Genomic DNA, 13,283 nt, shown 5'->3' with positions numbered 1-13,283 from the left:
GTAGTGACAATCGCTGAACGAAGTAAATTGAGAGCGAGCGAGAGAGAGAGAGAGAGAGAGAATATCAGGTATAGAATTGTTAACATATTTGTTTCATATTTCGCAGGCGGCTAACGAATTCTCAACGTGTTTTTGTACGTTTTTTTGCCCGCGCGGTATCGTGCGACGCGTCGTTCCGCCCGCTATTGTGTAGGTCAAGGTCGGCGCGTCATCATTCGCTCGCCGAACCTCGGGCGGGCAGGCAGCGTCGAGAGTCGCTCCCCGTGCGCCGTACTTTTACGTTATTAATTTCGGAAACACGATCGCGCCACGAACACGGGGATAAAGCTCTATTCATTTGTACGCCTTTATCGGTAACGAGTATAATGCGTGGTCTACAATACGTGGAGTAAGCGTGGAGTAAGGAGTAAGGGAGAACTCTAACTTCTAGCTTTTGGTGTAAGGAAGCTGAAATACGGGCATGATTTTTAAAATAATTGTAACACTGATTGATGGCATTTTGATTTACCGAGAGTAAGCCTAAGAGCTGAAGTAGGAGTAAGAAATAAAATGGATTTATTTAATTCCTTACTCCTACTCCTTACTCCAGCTTACTCCATGTATTGTAGACCAGCCTTCACGTTTGTCGACTGATTATCAGGTATTCGACAACTTGTAAAGGGAACCGAATTACACGTCGAGGCGACGGCTCTTTATCCGCGTATATAGATACTTCGCGAGACTAGCCTATCTAATAAAATATGAATGTAAATCGTGATACTCGATCGTGATTACATCTCGTTTACGCGTCGCGCTTTGAGTTATCTGTCGGTTTCAGGGTATTCTGTCTTTCGGTTTCGAGAAACTTCGATTCGGTATCCAGAAACGATAGAAGTTTGTTGGCGCGCGGCTTTAGTGCCCGCGTCGTTTGCTGCATTTCGTTCTGTTACACTTCGTAGCTGAAACAGGCAGGAAGTAGGGAAAGGCGCTACGTTATAGCTGCTCGAAATATAACCAAGAATTGTCTTGGTTACAATTAATAGACTCGAGCGTAGCGAGTGCTTCGCTCGCGCAATTCATTTCGCGTAAGGGTTAGATTGCTCGACAAATCGGATTGTAAAATGTCGTTTCGTCGTGGATCAGCAACTACTTTAACGCAGCTAGATGCTTTGATTTCGACACTCGCGTCGCATTTTATATCGTAAAAGCGATTTCTTCGTCGCTGCTTTCGATTCGAGGATGCAAAGTGACACGCGAGTTGCCGGTTTGAATGATTTGCGTGACGGAAAGTCACACTTTGTGCGTTGTGCGGTATTTCACGTCGCGTACGGGAGTGTCGCGCAAAATTTCGCGCGCTCGCAAGTTAATCAAACTCGCGAGTGAATATTGTGCGAGTGCAACAAGAAAATCTGAGAGGAGAAGGAGAGGCCTGGGAGGCATCGGGCAACGGCGGAGCAACCGTGAGGTGAGTGTTTTATTTTCTATATAATATCCCTGGTGAAAATAGAATTCGGAGCGTAAATCGAACGTAAGGGGAGAGTGACAGAAGCGTAAACGAAATGTGTAGGAAACGTAATTTGGAACAGCGAAGCGTAAAAGAAGCGTTTGAGGTTTCTTTTACGCCTCGCTGTTCCAAATTACGCTTCCTACACATTTCGTTTACGCTTGCGTCACTCTTCCCTTACGTTTGATTTACGCTCCAATTTTTATTTTCACCAGGGATATTATTTGCTACCTGCAAAATTAGTATCTACTCGGTCTGTTTTATTTATTCAAATCATTTGAACAAGAGTTACACACGAAAATATACGCGGAAAACTTGTGAGTTTATATTTTAAAGAGATTTCTTTCGAGTACTTTATAATTATTTCATTAAATATCCATTTAAAGAATATATAAAATATTCAATGCGATAATTTCGAGTTTAAATAATTATTCTATAATAATGAAATATCATATATTTGTATTTTACAGTTCAACGTAGTTTACGAGATCGACAACTCCGCTGCTGCGCTTCGTATCGCGGTGAGTGATAAACGTTTTATTTAAAACATGTATATAATGGATCTATTGTACCTAAGAGCTGCATTAAATCTACATTATGCAGCGAACGACATATTTATGTATATCGAAGGTAATAATGTGAAATAAAAATAAATTGTGTACAAATAAAATAGGCGGTAAAAGGGGATGAGAGAAAACTTCAAGCATTTCAATTGCAAAAACTCCATTTTATTATATTTTCGTTTGCGAATACAAGACTAGTCTTGTATTTGCATCAATGTGCCTCGTGTAAATTATTTTCACTTTATTATTGTAAAACCACGATAGTACGTCTTTGTACTAATTCTTAAATTATGAAAATTCCGCGTCTTTTTATATATCGTGTAGCTTCAACGACTGCTTTCGAGAGCATAAAGATAGCGTTGAATTTTTTAGTTGGCTTTCTCAATTCTTCCATTGATGAAAAAATAAAACTTGTTACGCTACAAATTAAAATCATACAAATTTTATCATCCAAAACGATCTTAAGATTGTTTACCAAAAAACTTTTACTTCCTTCGCTAACTTAACAACAATATAATGCCGTACGTAAGGAAAAATGTTCGCGATCTTCGTTTACGTCGCATTTACAATTAGAAATAATTAACTAATAAGAAATCCTCAATGTCGCCAGCGATAATTAACAGTGTTTTCTTGGCCATACCTGGCATCTTTAATAATACAGAAAATTTATTGCGAAAAATATTACCTCGGCCAGGGTTTGAACCTGCACTGAGAAAAGTCTTTGAAAATTGATTTGTGGCATATAATGTTTATTTTAATAAAATAAACGCATTATATTTTATTAAAATAAACATTATTTAAAGCATATAATGCTTCTTTCACTGAAGTAAACATTATATGCCACAAATAAATTTTCAAAGACTTTTTCAGTGTGGACTTCCCTGCCTCGGCGACCGAATTGTTGAGACGCCCGCCTAGAGTGTAGGGAGGTCCGGGATCAAACCGTGGCTGAGGCAAATTTTTCGCAATAAATTTTCTGTATCATTAAAGATGCCAGGTATGGCCAAGAAAACGCCGACGTTGTTGGAAATAATTAATTCGAAGAGAAACAAAAATGTTTAGTATCCCAGAAGGAGGGATTAGGAGTTAGAGGGCAGGGTTTCATTAATAAATATGCGCGCAAGTGAACATGTGAACATGAAAGAGATACCATTTATTTAGCTTATAAGAACGAACAAGTAAATTTACGTAGGAAGGACACTTTGAGTAAAACACATTTTCTAATCGTCGTAGTGTTCGAACATAAAAAGGAGAATAAAACGGATTAATAAAAAAAAACCGGGAAAGAGAACGATCATCTTCGCCGATTCTAGATTTCGCTCGAACAGCATCACGCTCGCAGACGCCATGAAACGATCTATCGGGAATTACTAAATGTCTCTCAAAGCGAAAGCACGTGGATACGCGTCTCCTACTTGACATTCACGTACGCGTAATACATATTTATATATTTATATTCATATATAGATATATTCATATACTAGAGCGAGGGAAAAAAAAACAGATAAAGTAACTGACTCCGAAGAGGGACGCGCATTAAACATGCCTTTCTCTCAACTCTCTTCTACAATGTAAGTCTAAACGGGCGTTTAATAAACTAGTAAAGTACAAACAGTTCCATTATAAGAGAAAGAGAGAGAGAGAGATAGTACATTAAGCTCAGGTTTTACATACTTACGACTACGATTTTAACAAAAAAAAACGTGGTTTTGTACGCTCAACTTCGCGCCTCGCACAAATCGCGCTTAGCCACCCTCCGAACCTTGGAATTCGAAGGTCCGTTTCATTCGGATTGACCTTTTAGGATCGCGGCGGAAATCCGATTAGCTCGATCGGCGATTAACTTATCGAGCAACATTGTTTTTCTTTCTTAACGCGAAGGAGATCATTGATCTTCCGCTGTTTGGCGCGTGGGAGGAGAGGATCGATCAATTATAAGATTAAAAGGTTCGCCACGATCGAGTTAATCGAGATTTAGCCGGGGTCGCCTCGGGAACACTGGCGCGGGGCGCCGTATATGAAATTTCACACCTTTAAACGATTTTACCGCGGGACACATCGAATATCAACGTGGGAGCGTAAACGAGATACTCTCTCTCACACACATACGCATACACACGCACGCGCATGCATACATAAAATTTTCGACAATGAGACATCCGTGAAACAATGAAATACCATCGCACGACATTAAATACATCGTAAGAATACGCGCCGATATTTTAAGGGCTCGAGAAAGAAAAACGAAACTTCCCCTTATCTACCGTCGCGCAGGAGTCCCTCGACTGATGAAGGACGAACGAGGAAATCTCCGACGCAACGACAGAACGCGCTAGATCAACCCGGAGTCAACCCGTTTCAATTCCGCGGCAAAGTATCCCTTAGTGCCCATCTACAGAGATTTAAACGCCAAGCCTTAAGAAATTGACTAATCGCGCGTATTCTACTCATGTTTAACCGCGATTGGTCAATTTCTTAAGGCTCAGGGGTTGAATCATCAACTGTAGACTGGGACTTACCGAGGACCGATCGACTTTTCGCGAGAAAGGGTTTCGCGGCGCGAATTTTGCTTCGCGCGAGCATCTCGTCCCGGAGCGCGCTCGTATAATGAATCTCTCGAGGGGCTCGCGGATCGCTCTCCGCGGGATTTAAGTAAGAAAGGGGAACGTTCTCGCGCGACTACGCCCTCGCGTACGTGCGCGTCGCGATCGAGCGCACAGAATGGTCCACGTTTCTTCTCCGTCGGGCCTACCCTCGGGCGGCCGGGAACGACGCGTTCCCGGCCCTAGGAAATGAAAACCGAAACGATCGTTTGAGCAAGAGTCTAAAACACCGTTTCCCCTTCGTTTTTTTTCCCCACATTTGTCACAGCTAGCGAACTACGCCCTACGCGACTGATACTGAACGTCTACGCGTGTGTCCGCCGTGCCGCTTCGACGTCGCTCGCGGAAGATCGATGCCGCCGAGATCTGGTCCAGTTCAATAGCTGCGTTCGGCGGCCAAGTCTGAGACGCGAGCTCGAATCGCGTGGTCTTCGGGCAAACCGAACACCAAGTTCGATGCCGCGGGCGAATCGGAGCTCTCTAATTCTAGTCTGCTCTAGGACAAAACTTGTGCATCAACGATTGAATTTTAAAGAGTGCGCATAAAAGGGTTGAAAAACACGGCATCAACTCGAACACAATTCACTTCTCGCGCGCAAACAATCGTCTCCTCTATAACGAGCTCGATCTTCGAATTCAGAGCGAACGCAGCTAATGTAAAGGACGTAACGAGACGCAACGCGCTGGATTTAACGCGAGAAGCTTGCCCGCTCTTTTCATCCGTTGAAAGTTGAACAAAGCTGTCGACCACCCTCGATGGCCGAGTCGATTCCGTCATTTTTTTCCGTCGGGCAAATCCCCCCGTTTGGACGGGCGCTAAATAAGGCGAGGATCGAGGAAGATCGCGGAAAAGGGGGATGAGAAAGGGTGACTCGTCGAGATCTTCCTCCGTGATCCTCTCGAAGCGACAGCGTTACACACGCTCGGAGAACGGGATCCGCTCCGATCTGAACGACGAGGCTTCGTTCGGATTTTTACAGCCTATAGCTCAATATATTTTATAATATATATTTATATATATATATATATATATAATCTGCTCGCGTATCGAGACGAGTACGATAGGTACGATATATTATTGACAATCATTACGGCGGATCCTACTATCAATATACGCGTGTATAGATGCACAATGTATGCGTTATACAGGATGAATCATATCATCTTTTTACGAAACTCGTGAGAAGATAGAATGGGCTGAGATAAACGAAAAAGTCACGCGCCATTTTGCGATATTCTCAGTAATGAACAATCCATACAGCACGCATGACATCTTTAAGTCGTCTTTTAGACACACATATCTAAAAGACGACTTCTAGACATGCGTGCTGTATGGGGAGAAATGACTCGATGTCGAGTCGACGTCGTCACTGTCAAATGGATGTCGACTCGATGTCAAGTTGACGACGTCGACTCGACATCGGGTCATTTCTCGTTCATTATTGAGAACATCGCAAAATGGCGCGAGACTTGTTCGTTCGTCTCGGCCCGTTCCATCTTCTCGTGAGTTTCGTAAAAAGATGCAAGATTCACCCTGTGCATATTACATGACGCGGAGTGGCGCGCGGCCCCCGAATAAGCCTTCCGCGGGCCGTGCCTCGCGATCGGAGACCGAGCTTACGTCACGGCGCCGCCCCGTGTCACGTGTAATTAACACGTACACACATACACGCGCACACGTGTGTACAATTAGGTACGTTTTGTGCAAGGTAATCGTTGTGTGAGACAAAAAACGGTAGGACAGTGACTTTCACACGCTCGAAAGACAGACGCGCCTTTGAATGAGATGTGCCGTTTTTCCCTCCCTTTTCCTTTACGTGAGTAAAACGAGAGGATCCGACCCGGTATATATATGTAAAGTATATATATATATAAAGGTTTTTTTTTGTTTCTACCACAGCCCATTTAAAGATATATCATTCGCGTATTATCATTAAATATCATTACTCTCGCACGACCTGCGGCGCGTGCCGGAACGCGCGCGGTTTAAGAAAGAAAAGGGTCCATCGGCTCTCCCCAGTCTCGGCTTCCTCGCGTCCCACGCATCTATCCCGAGATACCTTAAAATGTAACGTTTCTTTTATGTATATATATATTTTTTTTAAATTCTTAGTTTGCTTGCGTAGATGCCCGGTTGGGCAAGCGTTGGCGAAACGGATAGAAATCGTAAATATTGCGTTGAAGTACCGGGAGGAAGCGTGTCCGAGTGTTCTCCACCTGTTGACGCGCGGTCTCCGCCAACTTCCTTTCTTCTCCTCTCTCTCCCTCACGTTTTCGACTTCCGCTCGGGGAAGGATTGTCATTTGTTTCGATAATAATTCGCGCGATAGATTTCTCGGGTTACGAGAGTCACAGCCTAGAAGCATTTTCGCGGAGAACCCCGAGAATTTTCGCTTCTGCTGGTCGGGGACCGATCGCGTTTAAAGCGTCGCGCCTCACCGTGTGACGCCCGGTGGACGCGCGGGGCTGATAAAAGCGTTACGAAAATATTTCCGTTTCAAAGAGAAGACTCGCTTTCCACCTGGGGAAAGAGGGAGACGCGGGATCTCGAAGGAGAGAGGGGGGGGCGGATAGATATTTCAGCGAGATTCGACGAGACCCTGGACGTCTTCGAGGGGGAAAACGTGCGAGACGTTGCTGCGAGTGCACGAAGCTTCGGGAGGAGTGTTTTTCTGCGATCGTTTTCCTCTCGCGATATGTGTCTGAGTACTTTGATAAGAACTGTCGCTGGAGAATCGCCGTGAATAGAGAAACGAGTCGCGCGAAGAAGTAAAGAGTGAACAGCCCGTGGCGACGGGAACAACGACGATGACGATAACGACGATGATGACAACACGAAGATGCGATACGTAGTCGATGCGGTTAACACACGGTGACACACTTAAGGCATGCCGCAACGAGGATGCGGAGATCAACGGCGGGTCCGAAACGGCGGCGAAGATCGAGAGGACCGGACGATCCCCCGGGATCGCGAACTCTCGGTCAATTTCCACGGCACTGCCTTCCGTGCCTTCTTTTTCTCTTTTATAGCGATTTCGGTTGCTCGCTCTAGCGAACACTGAGTGCATACCAAGGCCCGTATGTTTAAGATTGAGTGAAATATAACAATTAACTACAAACAAGCCTCAGGCCCATATTCCGAATCCTCTTTTATCGACAGAAGCGCCTCTAAAAGTGACTTGTACAAATTATTTTGCTGGTTAAGAAACGTTTCAAGAGATGTTTAATGACGATCCTTTAATATAAGAATTGACTGTAAACTTAGTAAGCCCAAGGGCCTGAGCAGAATGGCCGTCTTGTACTCTTAAGACAATGTTTTATGTTTTAAATCTTTGCCTTAAAGTGACGCACAGTAACTGTCTTGTATCCTTAAGTCAGAAGACAGTTACTGTGCGTTACTTTAAGGCCCGGTCTACAATGAGTCGTTAGTCGTAAGTCGCAACTATATGTTGATCCTTTTCCTTTCTGGGTGGAAGAAAAAGGACCGACATATAGTTCCGACTTCTGACTAACGACTAACAACTCATTGTAGACCGGGCCTAAGACAAAGATTTAAAACATAAAACACTGTCTTAAGAGTACAAGACAGCCATTCTGCTCGGGCCCTTAGTGTGTGCTCAGTGCACACTGGTGCAAACAACCGAATTCGCTGTTAATTTCCCGCTCATCGCAGTCGCAATGGTACAGACCGTTCGCTCGGTAAAAATCTTACGGTTAAATATAAAAATAACAATTGCGGCAACACGCTCGTGCTCGCGCGAGAAAGCCAATGCGGATAACACGACGACGAGCTAACTATCGGTATACCTAACCAGCCGCGCTCTCGTCTAAGACCACCCTTGCTACGTGCGAACGCGAGGAAACGAAACGAGTGATAGACGACTTCGAGCGTCGTTGGAGATTGAAGGGCCCTTTCGAGAGGGGCTTCCGCGCCTTTACGTTCCCTCCGTCGAGACACGCAACGTAGTCTCGTAGAGCGGAGGATCATCGTCTTCCCGGAGCGGTTTCGCGCTATGCACATTTATCGGGCTTTCCGCGCGATTGCGCTCGAAAGACCCTTCGGATCGCGGTTTAAGTGTACGTATTCGAAGAGAGAAAGGAGTCTGATTAGATAAACCATCCCGATAAATTCGTACGAAATGCGTCAGAGCTCCTAATAAAATACATGGGAAACGATTGCTATGTGCCGGGACGCGCGCGTGGGATCCCGCCGTGTCGCGGCGTTCTCCAAACCGGGGCGAACGCGAGCGTGACTAAAGTCCTAAAGTTGGATCGGCCTCGCTTCCGTGTCGCGAGACCCATCGCGAGTCCCGTTCCCACCTAGAGGTACATTAAATATTATTGTAGCGTAATCGTTGTACAGTATCCTTTGTTTAATGGTCCGCAAACCGAGCACCTCCGCTCGATCCTCGTCGACGCGACGTAGGCCGATGCCCCCCGCGCGCGTGTGTGTGTGTGTTCATCCCCGCTTTTCTTCCTCTTCTCTTTTTCTTCCCCCGTTACTCTGAGCGCTACGTGACGCCTCGAGGCGGAGTGACGCGATTGTCTTGAGTTAAATTTAATTCGCGAGCGGGAGGAGGAATCGATGTTCGCCTTTGCTCGCGCCGCGTTTCTCCCGCAAGAACGCGCGCCGTAAGGAGAAGCCGGCTCGCTCTCTGATGGGTTCGACTCTTGGCTCCTCTCTTAATCGACTCTAAGACTGCAATAAGACAGGAGCGTGAAGCTGAGACGCGTAGTCGCCCGGCTAATTCGTTGATCCGACGCGTCATTGCGGCCGAAGACTATTCGCGACTATCTAACACATCGTTAGGAACTCTAATCGACAAGTTTTACCCTTAAAATCTAACGGACGCGAATATCTGTAGATTACATTCATATGCGTATCTAGACAAGTAGCGGTTCGTAAGTTGCACCCCTTGGACGGACCGAAGAACTCGCCTCCCAAGTCTTGAAACCAAAGTGACTTTCTCGATTTACACGCGTCAAGTTTTACAACGCGAAAAAGTCGCAGTTAACCGGGAGATTCCTCCCCGTTACAATTCGGATTTAAGAGCGTTTGGAAGGGCGAGCTCTTCGATTCTTCACGCGTTAAATTCTATTCGCACAGTCAAACCCATCAGAGTCATCCGACTTTACAATCGATGTGTGAACGGTCGAGGCTTGCTATTTATAGGTAACTTGTACCAACTTATTCCCGCGTATGACAAAAGCTGAGTTATTAAAATGTTAAATGTATTAAAACTACTAATTATTGTATAAAATTATGACACGGGCAACATAAGAATACTAATCATATTAGTATTGTATAATTAACGTGTTTCAATTGTCGTTATTCTCGACTTACACACTGAGAGAAACTTATCGTAAAATTCATCCCGAAAATCCTGTAATCGTGGAACAACGTGGCATTTTGAACAACTGTACGAGAGCTTCTGAAATTTTACCATACATTTTACTAGTAGAATGTATAGTGAAATTAAAACAAATTCTCATATAGTTGTTCAAAATGCCATGTTGTCCCACGATTACATGGTTTTCAGGGTGAATTCTCTCGAGAAAATTCTCTCCGTGCACAAGTGTGAATCTGGAGTTCAAGTTTTGAATCCTACGTAAGAGAAAGGCCGATGGCAGAGAACGGTCCGTAAGCGCTTAAGACTGCCCAAGTCGTATACAAGAGACTTTCACGATTCAAGTTTTTCTCTCCCTTGCTTTGCGTCTACGACTAAGACAGTCTTAAGCGTTTACGGATCGTTCTCTGCCATCAGCCAAACGTATGCGAGAATTTTGCTCACAGAAAAGTTGCAAGTTGATTGGCTAGAAGCCATGCAAATGGTCAATTAACTCGCAACTTGTCTGAATCTTCGCGTACGTTTCTCCTGCGAATGATTCAAGAATCGAGCCCCTGTTCCGTTAAGTTCATTTAACGCAAAACCGTCCCGACGCCGATTGCACCTTACGACGACGTCCACGTGACCCGCATTGCGAACGCTCGTCGTCGACGAGTTTAATCGAGGATTTTCAGTGAGCCTAATGCGCTATAATTAGAAGTGGCATCATTTCGCGAGATACGAGCGCGAGTTCTAAACATATAAACGGCTTACGAGTCGCGTAACGTGTCCCTAAGACGAGCGGCTAACGATATCTACGTGTGAGAGCTTGACGCCTCTTCCACTTTTCTACTTTTTTCCCCCCCTTTTCTTCGCGCACCTATTGCTTATCTATGCGGTACGTCATGTAAAATAAGCGGCGATGTGTGTGTGTGTGTTACGAGTATAAACCGGCCGGCAAGACAGCGTCATTCCTCTATAGACGGCCGAAGTAAACGCCTCCGTTTTCACGTAGAAATTCCGCTGGCTACTTAATTACCGACTCTGGTCAATTGTTGCCGGGCACTGGAAACCGAGCGTGATCTCGGCGAGCTCGATTCTCGATATCGCGCGCGAGGAAGAAAAAAAAGAGAGAGAGACGAAGAACGCCACCCGTGACATTTATTCGCGAGTGAAAATGTAAGGATCGCCGAACGCGGTATCGAACTTCGAACTCGGCCAGATCGTGACTCGGTTTCCCAATCCCCGACACTTTTACATAGCTATATACGTGTATATATATAATATATATATATGTACAACGACGTAAAACAGAAAACAACGAACAACGCGACGGGAAGAATTGTCTCGTGGCAGGGGGGCGAACGTGCCGTCGAATCTCGTAGTTAAAATGATCTAACATCGTTAAGTGTCTAACATCAGGAAGCTTCTCATGACCTGAGCTTATTCCGCGCTAATTTGAGTTCTAGGGTCTTAACAAACGAATCTATCCGAATTGCGCTACGTTCCGTCTACCTTGCCTCGCGCTACTCGTACGCGATTTCCAAACACACTCGGGGAGAAACCAGTACGGATATCGATCGACGGCGGAGCTTGAATATCTACGAGCTTCAATATTAGACCTCAATTCCCGCCTCCTCCTCCTCCTCCCCCTCCTCGCACAGAGGTTACAGAGGGAGAACGGAAGAAAGAGCAACGAGATAGAGCCGTACATTGTTCCCTAGATTTATCTAAGAAGCTCTCGGCATATTTTCTTACATACGCATATTCTCGCTCGGCGATCGCCAAGTCGCGACGATACAGGCCAATGCACTTTTTTCCCCTTCATCGTGTGAAAAGCGCGAGAACGATTCCTAACACACATACATATAAATCTATAATGTATCAACACATGTGTCTATATTGTGTATCGCTTTTATACGGCTCGTCCCGTTTTTACTATATTATCTTCCGGCCAGTTCGAAGCCGATATTCTTAAATCTAATTGATCGGACATTAGATACCAGAGCCACGTTCTAACTTCGTAGAAAAAGTTCGAAGCTAAAGAATGAACAAAATGCGAATAATAAATAGCAGTGTTGTAATTATTATTATAAAATAGCCGATTTCCTGTTTAAACGATCGCTAACATTCTCTACCGAGGCGAAAGTTCATATAAATTATTAGAGATATAATACGCAAGACTCGCTCAGTGAAGATTCTTGCGTCAAGCGGGGGGAAAAAATAGCTAACGTCGACACACGGAAAGTAATGGACGATTTCTTTTCACATACCGACGAAAAGCTCTCGTCTCCGAATTATCCATATATCGGCCCGTAAGAGATAATACAGTTGAAATGGGAACCCTGTACATTTTGATAACATTACACTTCGATTTTCGTTTCGCATGGTTGCTCGCAATATTACCTGCCTACACATTTGTTCTCTCTACGCCGAATACACGTAAATAATGATACACGCAATATACGTGATACTATACGCGAACGAGAGCCATTATCATGTCATGGTCTCGTCATCTATCGACAGAACGAAAGCTCCTTCGAATAACTACACGCTGGTCTCTATCTATTACTAGATTCGAGGTACAATATCGTAGTGTCAATTGCAAAAAGAGTACCCACAATTGTATATTAAGCGAACGAATAGTAAATTTATATAATAAATAACGCTACGCGCTGAAACACATAATATGGTAAATTCGTAATGAGCATAGCACGAGGCCCTACGATTTCAGCTTTACTCCATCCAAGACTTAAAGCTTATAGGCGAGTTCGAAAGCAGCACCTAGCTATTAGGAAGAACGAAAGAATACGATTGTAGACAGTGTAAGTCGGGTAGGACCTCGATACTACGTACGCTCGACTAGCCATTCTACTAGTTTAGTACATAGAAATTATCTATATTCTCTCTATATAGGAACAATTGAACGAGTAAAACATCAAATAACTACTACAAGTCAACTATATAAAGTTCACATAACTGTGTACGCAAAGAACTGAACCAGACTTGACTCGATAAAAAAAAAAGTAACAAACTCATTAAAACTTTAGATATTAATCAACATATTTCAGTTATCGACGTATAAATACTGGTCGTCTACAAAAGCTTCTACCACTTTCGGACATGACAAAGTGGTCGCGTCAAATCAATAACCGTCTAATCTATAAACGCAAGTCGCAGGTAACAAATTATACATATCGCAAGTAGCCGTCTCACGACGAGTCTCTTTAAGTAGGACAGAAAAACTAACTAGAAAAATAACTACGGATCAACTATGCGTTGATAGCCCCGAAGTACGTATCGATCG

This window comes from Vollenhovia emeryi, unplaced genomic scaffold (genome assembly GCF_000949405.1).
Source record: "Vollenhovia emeryi isolate VEMERY1.0 unplaced genomic scaffold, V.emery_V1.0 DF939124.1, whole genome shotgun sequence".
NCBI classification, from domain to species: domain Eukaryota; kingdom Metazoa; phylum Arthropoda; class Insecta; order Hymenoptera; family Formicidae; genus Vollenhovia; species Vollenhovia emeryi.
The sequence above is the reverse complement of the archived record's forward strand: the minus strand, read 5'-3'. Positions refer to the sequence as shown.